General features: G+C 45.2%; 1 protein-coding gene across 8 annotated transcripts in view; it reads right to left on the reverse strand.

Annotated features, from left to right (window-relative positions):
- Positions 1–12,375, reverse strand: part of LOC121068173 — a 68,299-nt gene that overhangs the window by 14,268 nt on the left and 41,656 nt on the right. For 7 of the 8 annotated variants that reach the window (XM_040553238.1, XM_040553239.1, XM_040553234.1 and 4 more), the window contains one exon: positions 77–259. The gene's annotated coding sequence lies outside the window, so the exon portion shown is untranslated. Of the gene's footprint in view, positions 1–76; positions 260–739; positions 962–12,375 lie in introns of those variants that run through there. The other variant, XM_040553240.1, reaches the window with a different exon arrangement.

Genomic DNA, 12,375 nt, shown 5'->3' on the forward strand with positions numbered 1-12,375 from the left:
TGATGCGCTACTGTCTTTAAGCTAAACTTCATGAGACAAACAACAGAAAATATTTTCCCCAGATGTTTTCACTTACTGGCTAAGTGTTGGTAAGTTTGCCTACTTCAAGGCCAGCCCAAGAGTCTGCAGCAGCGTCTGGCAGGCAGTGTCTACAGCATCAGACTGGGAGTGCAGCAGCATGCAGCACTTTCTGGAGCTGGCAGGCAGAGCACAGGTATGAGAAATTTGCCAGTGTGATGCTCCTCTTGAAACAGTCCAGCTGTGAAGAGAATAAAAAACAGCAAAATAAAGCAGGGATGAACAAGGACACACTTATAATGTTGGATATCTTCCTTTTATGAACTTTTTTATTTCGTTCAATCACATGGCTGCTCCCTGGATCCGCCACCCCCATGTCCTCTATGTCACACACATGCAACCAACCATTCAATATTTTGCTTGGCCAGCATCACTTCTGGACCCCTTGCTGATTTTAAGAACAAAATGCAGACATGTTAGCCTCCTGGTTAACTCTGCCTTCACCACTGCCTTAACTGAATGCTTCACAAGCATTTAATTATTCCTTTTTTCCACAGCTCCACGACAAAGAGCATAAGGCACCCATGAAGCAAGTCCTTTGCACTAGCAGCAGCACAACAAATATATACCCAGTGATGGCTTACAGGCACTGCAGAGCCCATTTGCTATCCCAGCATGGTCAGGAGCAAGGAGGGATGGGATAGTAAGAGAGAAAACACACCCGGACTGCAGTTTTGTGTTGTTTAAACTTCTCTGCCTTCGTTTTATAGCTGCAGCATCCAGGTCATCAAGAACCTCTCATTTGGAAAGCCTGCTTTGTCACTCTGGTGGCCTGATTTTTCTTATAGCATTTTTGTGGCACTTTATATGCTTCAACTCTGTAGTGTCAACGATAATCAGCAGCTTTCAATGCATCTCCCAATCAGGCAACAGGCATCTTAAGCTGAGCATCTAGAAAATGAGGAGCACAGCAAACATTTTGATTGAAGCAGTTTTCCTTACAAGAGGGCAGCATGAAGCTTAAACAGACAACCTCAAATTGCAGCAGTTGAGTGTCTGACTTTGGCATTAATATTCCTTTCAAATAGCAATTTTGCAAACTAATTATCTAGATTTTTTTTAAAAGGCAACTGAAATATATATATAAAATTCCATCACATGGATATATACCACCTCCTACGTGAATCATTAGCAGAACTGGAACATTTAGTTCCACCACCACAGGAAATTAATGTAATAAAAATTCATTGAAAGACCTTACAGACAGGAAAGGCAATTTTTATTTACAAAAAGTAAATAAAACCAGTAAGTTGTTTCTAGCCAATCCCACCTTTCCATCAACATACTCACTTGCACTGAGCTGTGTGCACCTAAGAGGTCTGGACAGGATCACTTGTGTGCAGCAAGAAGCATACGGGGCAACACATTTGTGCCCTCACTGCATTTCTCGATCTTCTGACTGGTAACTACAAACTTATTTTTTGATGCATCTTTTGAACCTTTCAACAGTGGATACTGTGATCTTGAGCCACACCAACTCGCCTCACTCTTCTACGGTTTCAGGTAAAGTTCTTGGGTGGTGTTATCCTTATCTGGGTATTTTATGGCTCCAGCATTGCTCCTCCTCACTTTTGTCACCTTACCTCTAAGGCTTCAGTTTGTCCTTTGTCGTCTGGTTATTTGTGTAAAACACAAATGGGGTGCTCTGTAGCGATTAATACATGCCACTCCTCTAATCCTTCATCTGCTGTTTTTCTTCACTCATGCATATCTATTCACACCCCTATTAGTATTTCTGTTAAAAAAAACTTTACGTGAGGCAGGTATTAACCATGTGAGGTCCTAGCAGAGCTAACGCAAGTTGAAAGCTGTTCACTTTCTGTTTATCAGGACAGGAGATAAAAGCCTTGTCCACAAATAACAGCTTTTCGCTGGCCGTACAGAATTATGGAGGGAGAAAAATTCTGCATACTGTAGCAAATTTTAGACAGCAGTCCCTCTGAACAGTTTTCTTATTTACATGCTATCATGCAATTTCAATCCATCCTTCTCACATCCCTCATCCTTGCTTGTGCATCCACTCCCCCATCTCACTTATCATTCCACACAATCGTCCCATTCCTTTCCTCTTAAGGAAAACACCATTTCCTAAGACTGTTTCTACCAGCCTCTACCCTCTCCTCTCCCACAACAAGAATGTGAATGGGGACTTTCACGGCTTGTAACTTCACAGAATTATCCGGCAGCTTTTCACAAAGGCAAAAAGAAGAACACACGCTTTGCTCCAGGTTGATCTCTGAGCCAAATTTCCAGGCTGCGTTTTAGAACATGAAAGTGTTAAAATAATAAAGCAGCTATTTCAGTCAGAAATTTAACACATCGGTTTCCCCCTAAACTTTGTCAAAACCAGACCTTTTGTACTATTGCTTCTCAGAAAAAGAACTGAGCCTGAGGTGAACAAGCAACGATGGAAAATGGCAGCAACAAGGGAAAACTGCAATCAAAGAAGAAAGTTTGGGTAAGTCAGAAGTGAAGAAACAGAGCTCTAGCAGGAAGCGCAGGGCAGCCTTAACTAAAGAGAACATTGTTATTTTTGCCTACAGTTAATGAATTTATTAATGAAGACACATATATGCACACCCACGTATCTATGTCCTCAGAGAACACTTTGCAGCCTTTCCAGGGTCACACAATAGCCTGTTTTTCTCATTCAAATTCGAGATCAAGCTTGCCCATGGAAAGCCAGCTGTACACAGGGGCTCTACATCTCAGGGGAGGTGAAATCCAGCTTCTCACAGAAGGTTTTTCAGCCTGCAAAGGTCCCCGGCCCCACCACACATCACTTGATACCTGCCCGCTCCTGCAGGCAGAGATGAGGTACTGATTTGGAGTACCTCCGTTTTGGAGGAGAGATGCCTTAGAATAGGCTTGTCCTTCAGAGGGACTCGAATTTCCTCCTCAGTAACGCTGGAGAATGTCTAAAGAACAGGCTCCAGAACGGACTGCAGCAAGACCAGCGATCTTTTGAAAACTCATAACAGACTGATGACGACTGAGCTCCCATGGTGTCAGAAAACACAAGTCACTTGCTCGTTAAGCACTCTGCAACCTGGCAAGGCAGCAGCAAGCCTGCAACATCAGCTTCTCTCTATACTTTTGCACTGAAGACCAAATCTATGTTGTCTTTGTCCAAATACCCTTTAGGGTTACCGTGATGTTACTTTTTGCAACTCAATCTTCAAAGCAGTGCCTGCCCTTCCTCCTTTTCTTCCTCCCTACTAATTAATTTTTTAGTGAAACCTATGGTGTTAGCAGTTTTGATCAGGCCTCGTTTATTTTGTTGAGGCTTGTCTACAGTCAAACTCCACAGTGCCATCACTGCAAGCTTGCTCTCACACCTGGGAAGCCAGCTGAGCTGCCAGCTCCCTGGATAATACAACAACGTCCTTTTCTTTCCTCGTTACAGCTTCCAAACACCTTCTGGCTCAACATGCCATCAGCACACGGCTTTGGTAGTCTCACAGCCTAAGCCATAATACTGGCTTGTAATACAGGCCATGTATCATACAGGCTGGCCATTCAGTCCTGGCACCTCTTTCATCAGCTTTAGGAGCTCAGACTTCCATACAAGTTTAGGCATATCATGACTTATTTTGTTTCAAAGCCTGTGGAAATGATGGAGTCAAGTCCTGTCGACCTACATGGGATCATTCTCACCTATTATATATTAAACAGAGACAGAAAGGTTATTACTGCAAAAGTTTATTTACAGGCTGCATAATCTGTCAGCGTACCACGTGGCCCCGCAAAACTCCCATGTAAAAACACCAGCAGATCTAAAACCCTCTTTGAAAACTACCAGAAAGCAATTGAGAATCGTAGAGAACAGAATCAGGGTTAGTATTAATTATGAAAAGGAGTTGCTCTGACCACAGATGCTGTCTCTAAGAGATCTCACCAACAACATGAGAAGGAGAACACATGACTTTCCACCTTTAAATTTAGGAAATGCACACTGAAAAGTGTAAAGCCAACAGTTTTTTCTCCTGCAGTGTAAAATAGTCTGCACCTGACGTGCAGGACAGCTTTTCTTTCTTCTTAAGTGGCTTTGAACCATTACAAGGCCAGTGCTTTCTTTCCAGCTTACCGTATTCATCCTTTGCAGTAAATACAGATCAGAATTAGCTGCTACAGTAATAAAACGAAGTAGTAACAACTACATTCATCATTCATTATGATGAAAGGTATGTCTATCATGGCTGGATTACACTATATCAATGTAGGCTATAAATCACCTCTGATTTTAGTCACCATAAAGAGAGAGCTTGCCCAGTCAGAGAAAGCTATTGAGCCAGAGCAACGCTCTTGAGCCATGTAAGCATTTTCCAAGAACATATTTCTCCACTTGGCAGGATTCATATGAAAGGAGAGCCCTGGGTGATATGGCACGGTAATGAAAACCTTCTTTTGCAACATACTGTACAAGAGAAAATGGAAGCGTTTGAAGGAAGAGAATTTCAGTTTTGCTGGAGGAATTGGCCTCTCTAATTATGATTGTTTCACAAAACCCTTAATATTAAGAGTCATTACATTATGGGTTCACACCCTACGTACACCAAACTGAACAAGCTCCATTTCCAAAGGCTGTTCACCTGCCAGATACATCTTTTATCCCTCAAACTCTACAGTCAGCCAACAGAAAAGGAAGTTAATATTTAAACACAACCATAATCCCTCAAAACTCCAGCAGAACACTACTACCTATGCTGTCCTGACCACCAGCAGGAGAACAGCCAGAGATGCCAGCATACCTTTGAAGATACTGATGGCTTGCTGAGATCCTACAGTATGTAGACTCCTGGATACACAGCACAAAAATAGCCCTGTTACATTTCTGTCCTCTCAACTATGAATGGAAGTCAAGTCTATGCTCAAAATGGCACTAGCCTTGTAAAAGAAAGAGCTTGGAGAAGAACTCAGGTTATACCATAAGGATGAGTGCTAAGCTAAGGTCCTCCAGCTGTAAGACTGAAGGATCTTCGTACCTTGGACAGAGATAGAGTTTGTCACTAAAAAAAAATAAATCATGACAGTCATGAACAGCAAGATTTCATCACCAATTGATAGCTTCTCTGAAACATCTCTGTGAATTTTATCTCATTCAGAGAACTCCAAAAAAAAAAAAACAGACTTGAAAACTATTTCTGAGAACAGAATAGGAATACAGGCATTAAAAACCCACGGTCTTGATGTTCCTCAGCTGACTGAAAGGAGTTGTACTAACAGACAGTGAAGATTGGAACTACCATAGGAACCCTGTTGTAAGCCATAGGGAGTCTCAACAGGCCTCGGACAGATGGTGGAATGATAGATGTCTCTATCTTCTTCTTAGGAGAACATAAATCAGTTTATAAGCTTAAATCTAGACTTGTTTCTCAGAGAAAAATATTAAATGAGGTTGCTTCAGAGACAAATACATGCATGAAAAAGATGTATATACATATGACTGGAGGAGCCTCTGTTGGAAAACCCTGGAGGAGACAGTTACCTGAGGGACGAGAACTGGAAGAGCAGCAAGAACTTTTGCCTACCTCAGATAGCAAGGGAGACCCCAGCACAAGCAGCACCTTCAACCACAGGCACAACCCCACAGAACCTGAGCAGAGCTGGGTGCTGGTAGCAGAGCTCACCAGCAGCCCCAGACACAGCAAATCATAGAATCATAGACTCATAGACTATCCCGAGTTGGAAGGGACCCATAAGGATCATCAAGTCCAACTCTTGGCACCGCACAGGTCTGCCCAAAAGTTTAGACCATGTGACAAGTGCACAGTCCAATCGCTTTTTAAATGCAGACAGGCTTGGTGCAGGGACTACGTCCCTGGGTAGCCTGTTCCAGTGTGCGACCACCCTCTCAGTGAAGAACCTCTTCCTGATGTCCAGCCTAAACTTCCCCTGCCTCAGCTTAACACCGTTCCCGTGGGTCCTATCACTGGTGTTTACAGTGAATAGGTCACCTGCCTCTCCACTCCCCCCTCGCGAGGAAGTTGTAGACCGCGATGAGGTCCCCCCTCAGCCTCCTCTTCTCCAGGCTGAACAAGCCAAGTGACCTCAGCCGCTCCTCATACGTCTTCCACTCTAGGCCCTTCACCATCTTCGTCACCCTCCTCTGGACACTCTCCAACAGTTTAATGTCCTTTTTGTACTGTGGTGCCCAGAACTGCACACAGTACTCGAGGTGAGGCCGCACCAGCGCAGAGTAGAGCGGGACAGTCATCTCCCTCGACCGACTAGCGATGCCGTGCTTGATGCATCCCAGGATACGGTTGGCCCTCCTGGCTGCCAGGGCACACTGCTGGCTCATATTCAACTTGCTGTCAACCACAACCCCCAGATCCCTCTCTGCGGGGCTGCTCCCCAGCGTCTCGTCACCCAGTCTGTACATACATCCAGGGTTGCCCCGTCCCAGGTGCAGGACCCGGCACTTGCCTTTGTTAAACTTCATGCGGTTGGTGATCGCCCAGCTCTCCAAATGGGTTGACCAAGCCCAAAGTTCATTCAGGAGCTACAATCAGTAAAGCAAGGGGGGTATAAATGAACAACATCTACCCAAAGGGCCAATCCAGGCAACAAAACTAAAGACAAAGCCACCCATGAGGTAGCCCAAGGCTGAGCTTAAATAGGGCTGCTGGGCAGGAGGTGTGGGTGGAGGCCCCGGGTGAGGCTGCTCAGGGCAATTAGGGCCCATGGGTGTGCTGGGAGCCTCTTGGTGGGTTTTCTGCTGAAACACCAGAGCTGCAGCAGGCCCAAACCGAGATGCTGGAGGATGGGCTGGGTTGTATTCTTTAAGCTGTTGTAACTGGGAGGTTTCTTCTCATTACAAACAGCAAGGCTACACAGAGGTCAAGCGTGGACCTTGCTGTCTTCTCTCGGTGCCTGAGCTGTGTCAGTGAGGACAACTGACTGCTCCTTTGTTCTTTTTTTTTCTGTCTGTCGTGACTGTCAGGAGTTATAAACATCAGTACTACAGTTTTTGGTGTCGGTGCCAAAAGGCAAAGCATTTGGAAGCTGTGCCTCCTCCTCCCTTCTGATTTAAAATGCTGCATCCAAAAAGGAGAGTTTTTTTTTCTTTATGCCACGTAGAGCTCAGTGCATACTGAAAAAGAAGAAATCATGGACTTAAATGCTCTGTCTCTTGAAAGGCTGTTTAAAGTGGTGCTTGATGGGTATAAAATGCCTTTTCTGCCTGAGCTGCAGTAGGGAAGACCTCCAGCTTATTCCTCACCAGTGCCTGAAGATGTTTTCTCCTTTTATTTTTTTTTTCCCTCTTCTTTCTTTCACCCGCCTCCCTTTCACAGCACTTCTTTTGGTATCCCCTTTCCCAACAGCAAGGAAAAATCCCTCCCTTACATAATGGGGTTTTTCACAGAGCTTCAAGGCAGCTTCCCTCTCAGAAAAACAAAACAAAACAAACAAAAACAAACAAACAAAAAACCAAGCAGGACAATCACTGAAAAGGACTGGGAAGGTCAAGTTTGTGTCTTCACTTCCAGGCTTGGGATGCCCTCGACACCCTGCCAAACTGCTCATCCTGAGAAGAGTTAATAAGGAAAATGCCAGTAGGTGGTGTCCAAGAATAGCTTCTGGATTCTGCAGTGCCAGTGAAACCTGTGCTGCACCAAGGAGTGCTCTGTACAGCTGCTGGCATCTGCTCTGCATGGTGGACGTGGACATGAGGAAGCTGTGGCAGCATCTCCATTTACAGCTGCTGCTTCCCTCCAGTCTTCAGGCTGTTTCCAGACACTTTTTCACAAATAAGCACCTTACTGGACGTTATTGCTAAAGCACCTCCCTTTTGAGATTTCTCCTTGATAGAAGGTAGCTGGGGTTGGATCAGGCTACCACTGCAACAAGGAGCCAGAGTCTCCATGTGCACGTCTCCTGGGACAGGTATCCACGTGGCGCACCTCCCCATGCACGTGGCTCAGAGGGGCTGGCAGCAGCCCGCAGGAAGGAGTTAATCAGATCAAAGCAAGGGAAGCCACAGCACAGCCCAAGTAAAGACTGTGGCCGTGCAAGCAGGGCCAACACCAGACCTGGGCACTGGAATTCAGTCATTAGGACTATCCCTGGCAGGTTTCTGGGTATGGTCTGGGAAGTAGCAGAAGCCAGAGAGAGCTTCCAGGAGGCAGTGTGGAGGCAGCCACCACCTTTTGACAGCAGAAGAGTTTAATATTCTGCACACAAGCTCTTCTCTGCCAGCTGGCATCAGCACCAAAGAAGGGTCCCAGGTGTGATTAACTTACCAGTAAAAATGTGGTCTCAGAGAAATTTCTTTCTAACCTGGGTCTCAGCTCCAGACCTCCTCTGTCTTTTTTTCTAACTTGCTACAGACAGCCAATTCCCCTTTTTTATATCATGTCTCCTCGGGACATCTGCCTGTCCTCCATGACAGCACATGCGTATTTTATGCCCTCGTGTTATTGTGCTCCTGCCAGTCCCTTTCTCCCATCCTGTGTTTCTCCCATGGAAGCCTTTGGGGCAGAGGCTCCCTGCTCCTTCCACAGAACAGTGCCTGGCACACTGGAGCCCCATCCTCACTTGCCCTTAAGCTTTAGTGGGGTAAAAAAGATGACTACATTGTCCTACAGTGAGCTGAGCAAATGATAAACTGGTCATCAGCTTGTGTCTGGAAACAAAACCTACGGTTGATATTTACTCTGCCATCAGTCACCCCTTACCACAGTTGTAACTACTTCATTCTCAGCAAAAGCAGGTACTGACCAGGGTGTGAGCAGCAAACTACCTGCTGACTGTGCTAAAACATGTTATTTCAGCCAGGGGTAGAAATACCTTCCTGTTTTGAAAGCCTCACTTTGCTGCAACGTGATGAGCCGTCAGTAAACGCTAGAAAAATCTCATCCTGAGAATTTTAACTTGATTTGCTTCCTAGAGGTAGATAAATGACTGCAGACATATGCTACTGCACTCAGGGAAACACAGGGAGAGGAGTCTATCTGCTGCAAAAGCTCAAGGTTACATTTTGACCCCAAACAGGAAAAGGATGTCACTTATGCGGCAGTGAATTCTCCTGATTTGCTGAGACAATTTCTATCACAACTGTACAAAAAAAAAGATGGTAAGTAAGATGGGTGGAGAGACCTCCAGAGAGCCTGTGGAGATGCCAGGAGCACCTTGATTTCCAGAGCTTTTATGTTAGCTGGTAGTGCATAGGAAGGAAACATGTCAGTGTAGCTCTGCACCCAGGCTGTGTAGGCACTGAGAAAACACAGTTTGAATATACCTGGCCCGGAGTCAGTGAGAGGGATGAAAAAAATATCTTTTCCTCCGCCTTGACACCATTTATTCAGAACAGAACATGTGAAGGCCATCCTTCTCTGTTGTCAGCCTTTTGAGAGAACAACAGCTAAATGCTGCCTTTGAAGAATCAGTACCTTGCTTATCTCATCTCTGCACCTCTTTCTACAGCCTCTTCTTTCAGGCGCGTGGCGCTGCTTCCAGGAATGAGGAATCACTCTGCGCAGGTCTCGGTGGCCGCAAGTGCTGTGTAGTGGGTTTACATGGCAAGGTTTTGGTAGCCAGGGGGCCATCGGGGTGGGTTCTGCGAGAGGAATCCAGAAGCCGCCCCATATTAGGGAAGGGCCTTGCCGCTGGCCAGAGCTGGGCCAATAAGCGATGTTGTTTGCGCCTCTGTGAGAGCAGACCGAAGAAAGGCAAAACAAAAAACCTGCTGCGGAACAGCAGCTGGGAGAGAGAGAGGAGTGAGAAACAGCCTTGCAGATGCCAAGGTCAGTGAAGAAGGAGGGGGAGAGGTGCTCCAGAAGTCCCCTGCGGCCTGTGGTGAGGCCCATGGAGAAGCAGGCTGTCCCCCTGCTGCCCATGGCGTACCATGGTGGAGCGGGGTTCCACGCTGCAGAGCACGGTGGAGCAGGGGCAGAGCGCGACCGAGAAGGAGCGGCGGAGCCAAAGTGCTACAGAGCAGCTGGACAGGCGGTACTGTGCCAGCAGTCCTTTCCTGCAAGCAAACTTCAGCGTTAACACAAGGACAAAGTATGAGGAACAAACTGGTGTCTAGCACATAAAGTGTGCGAGTTCCCAGTGCCAGTCCAGGCTCATTAAATGCTAGACAAAAGGCTATAGGTGTATCTCAGAGCCACCTCAGCTGGGCATGGGGCTGTCTCAGTATTTTTAGGGCTAACCGAGCTTTGCCCCACTGGGACTTTTTGTCTCGTTAATCCCACCGCGGTTGCTACCTAACAGAGATGGCACCAGGATCCAGTGACTAGGGTACAAAGAGGAGTTGGGAAAACTGGTTTGTGTTCCCATCTCTGCTACTGATTTGCTGTATATCCATGAGCAGTTAATTAAGTTCAGTATGCCTAAGCTTTCCCCACTTTAGAACTGTGATAATTACATTTATCTCTCTTTGTGAAGAACAAGGGCTTGGAGACATTTGGATAAAAGCCCTCAAAGAGCCAAGTGTTGTTATAGTTAGTTATAATAAAAATGATGGCCCTCCCTGAATTTATACAAGTTGTCCTGTTCCAGTGACTGTTTCATAGACAAGGCAGAAAAACCAGGAGGGTAATTACGGAGTGACTCCATACTCTGCTGCAGGCTTCTAGCATTGCATTTATTTAGGTAAACCCAGCTCACCTACAGCCTCCTAGTTCCTTTGCTCAGGTTCTAAGGGAGCTGTCGGTATTGCAATGATATGAGTGTCACTGCAAAGCAACTATGTTTTTGTCACAGTGTGCTGTGATTAAAAAGCACCAGAATAGCTTTTAATTTCTGAAATAACAGTGCAAAGTACTAAGTTACAGGGAATTCTGGTATTGCATAAATAATGTTTTTCAGAACAAGGAAAAAAACATAACATACTGCTCTTCAAAGGTGTTTAGCCCCCTGATTTCTCCCTAGGTGCATAAATTTCGAGTGAGAGCTCTACAAAGCAAATAGTTCAAGTAATACTGATGTTTACGGTGATGAGCCACTCTAAGTTTCATGACAGACTTCACTTACAGGGCCAGTAGGGAAATTTCACCCCTTACACTATGTATGAGCTTGTTTCACAGACTGCAAGGACCATGCTTAATTTTCTATGTAAGGAATGGTCCTGAGGGCTTAAAGTTTGAGGCAGAACTCACTGCTTTTGCTGCTAATAGATATTAAAATGTGAGCAAGCTATAACCTCTGTATCAACAACAATACTTGCACCTACACTAATAAATTAAACAATGCTGGGGAACAATCCTGGCCCCTAGGAACAGAACTGTACTGTTTTATTCAGTAGAAGTGCCTGGTCTGGTTTGGCCCAGGCCAGCCACCAGTCTCCAAGGCCAAGCCTTGGCAAACTGTAGGAGTTAGTACTGAGCACAGGCCTTTCTCAGAGTATTGCATGTCCCTGCTCTGTGTTGAAAGCTTAGGGAGGTTTGCAGCATGGACAAAAAACAAACAAACAGACAAAAACACTGGGGCAACAGGATGGGTCCTGCAGACCTCAAAAGCTCTGTTGTGTTTTTGGACGCAAATAAAGGAGATACATAGCAGAAAGGGTTAAAGGTACAGGTCAGATGTGTCTTGCTCCAGAAACAGGGAGCAACTTAAAAGCTCCAAAGGAAGAAGAGGGAAGTGTCTGCATTTGCAAATGATGTGTGTGAGTCTCTGTGGGTGTGAGTGTACACATGCACATGCAGGGGAAAAAACCTTCCAAGAAAATCACAGAATATCCACCACCAGATTACAAGGAAAAGAGATGCCAAGATCTTTGAATTAATTATTCTCAGTGAATCATTCTTACAGTTAAAAGCCATACCAGCATTTCCAGAAAAACTTTCAGTTCTGTATACGTAAACAAATGTAAAGAAAACAAACAAACAGCCAAGAAAATTTGAAGATAAAAGACTCGAGATAATAAGATTAAAGATGTTAATTGGAACCATTTGCAGAAGCTGCACCTCTACAGACTTTGACATTCGTAGCTGAGTTGTTACAAAATACTTTAGCTCCGACCTGATGGCTTCAGTCAGTTTAAGCCTAGAGACCAGAAATATTCTTGCCAGAACCCATTTAGTTGTGCAGACTCTAACTCAAGAAAGCACAGAGGTACATATTTAAGTGACTCTGTGTTTTACTTTTTTTGCAGGTATTTAACTGCTTTGGGTCTAGGTTTAAATACATAATTAGAGGCAAGTACCTGCGTAAGGACTTTGAACTTGGGCAGTGATTCCCAAACAGTTTCCCCCCAGCTTACTTTCCAGTTCACTTCATTCCTCACCAAGGACACTAACATCTCCTTTCCCACCCCTGCTTCTTATCAAGACCTCAATCTCCTCT

Source organism: Cygnus olor, chromosome 3 (genome assembly GCF_009769625.2).
Source record: "Cygnus olor isolate bCygOlo1 chromosome 3, bCygOlo1.pri.v2, whole genome shotgun sequence".
In the NCBI taxonomy this organism is placed as follows: Eukaryota; Metazoa; Chordata; class Aves; order Anseriformes; family Anatidae; genus Cygnus; species Cygnus olor.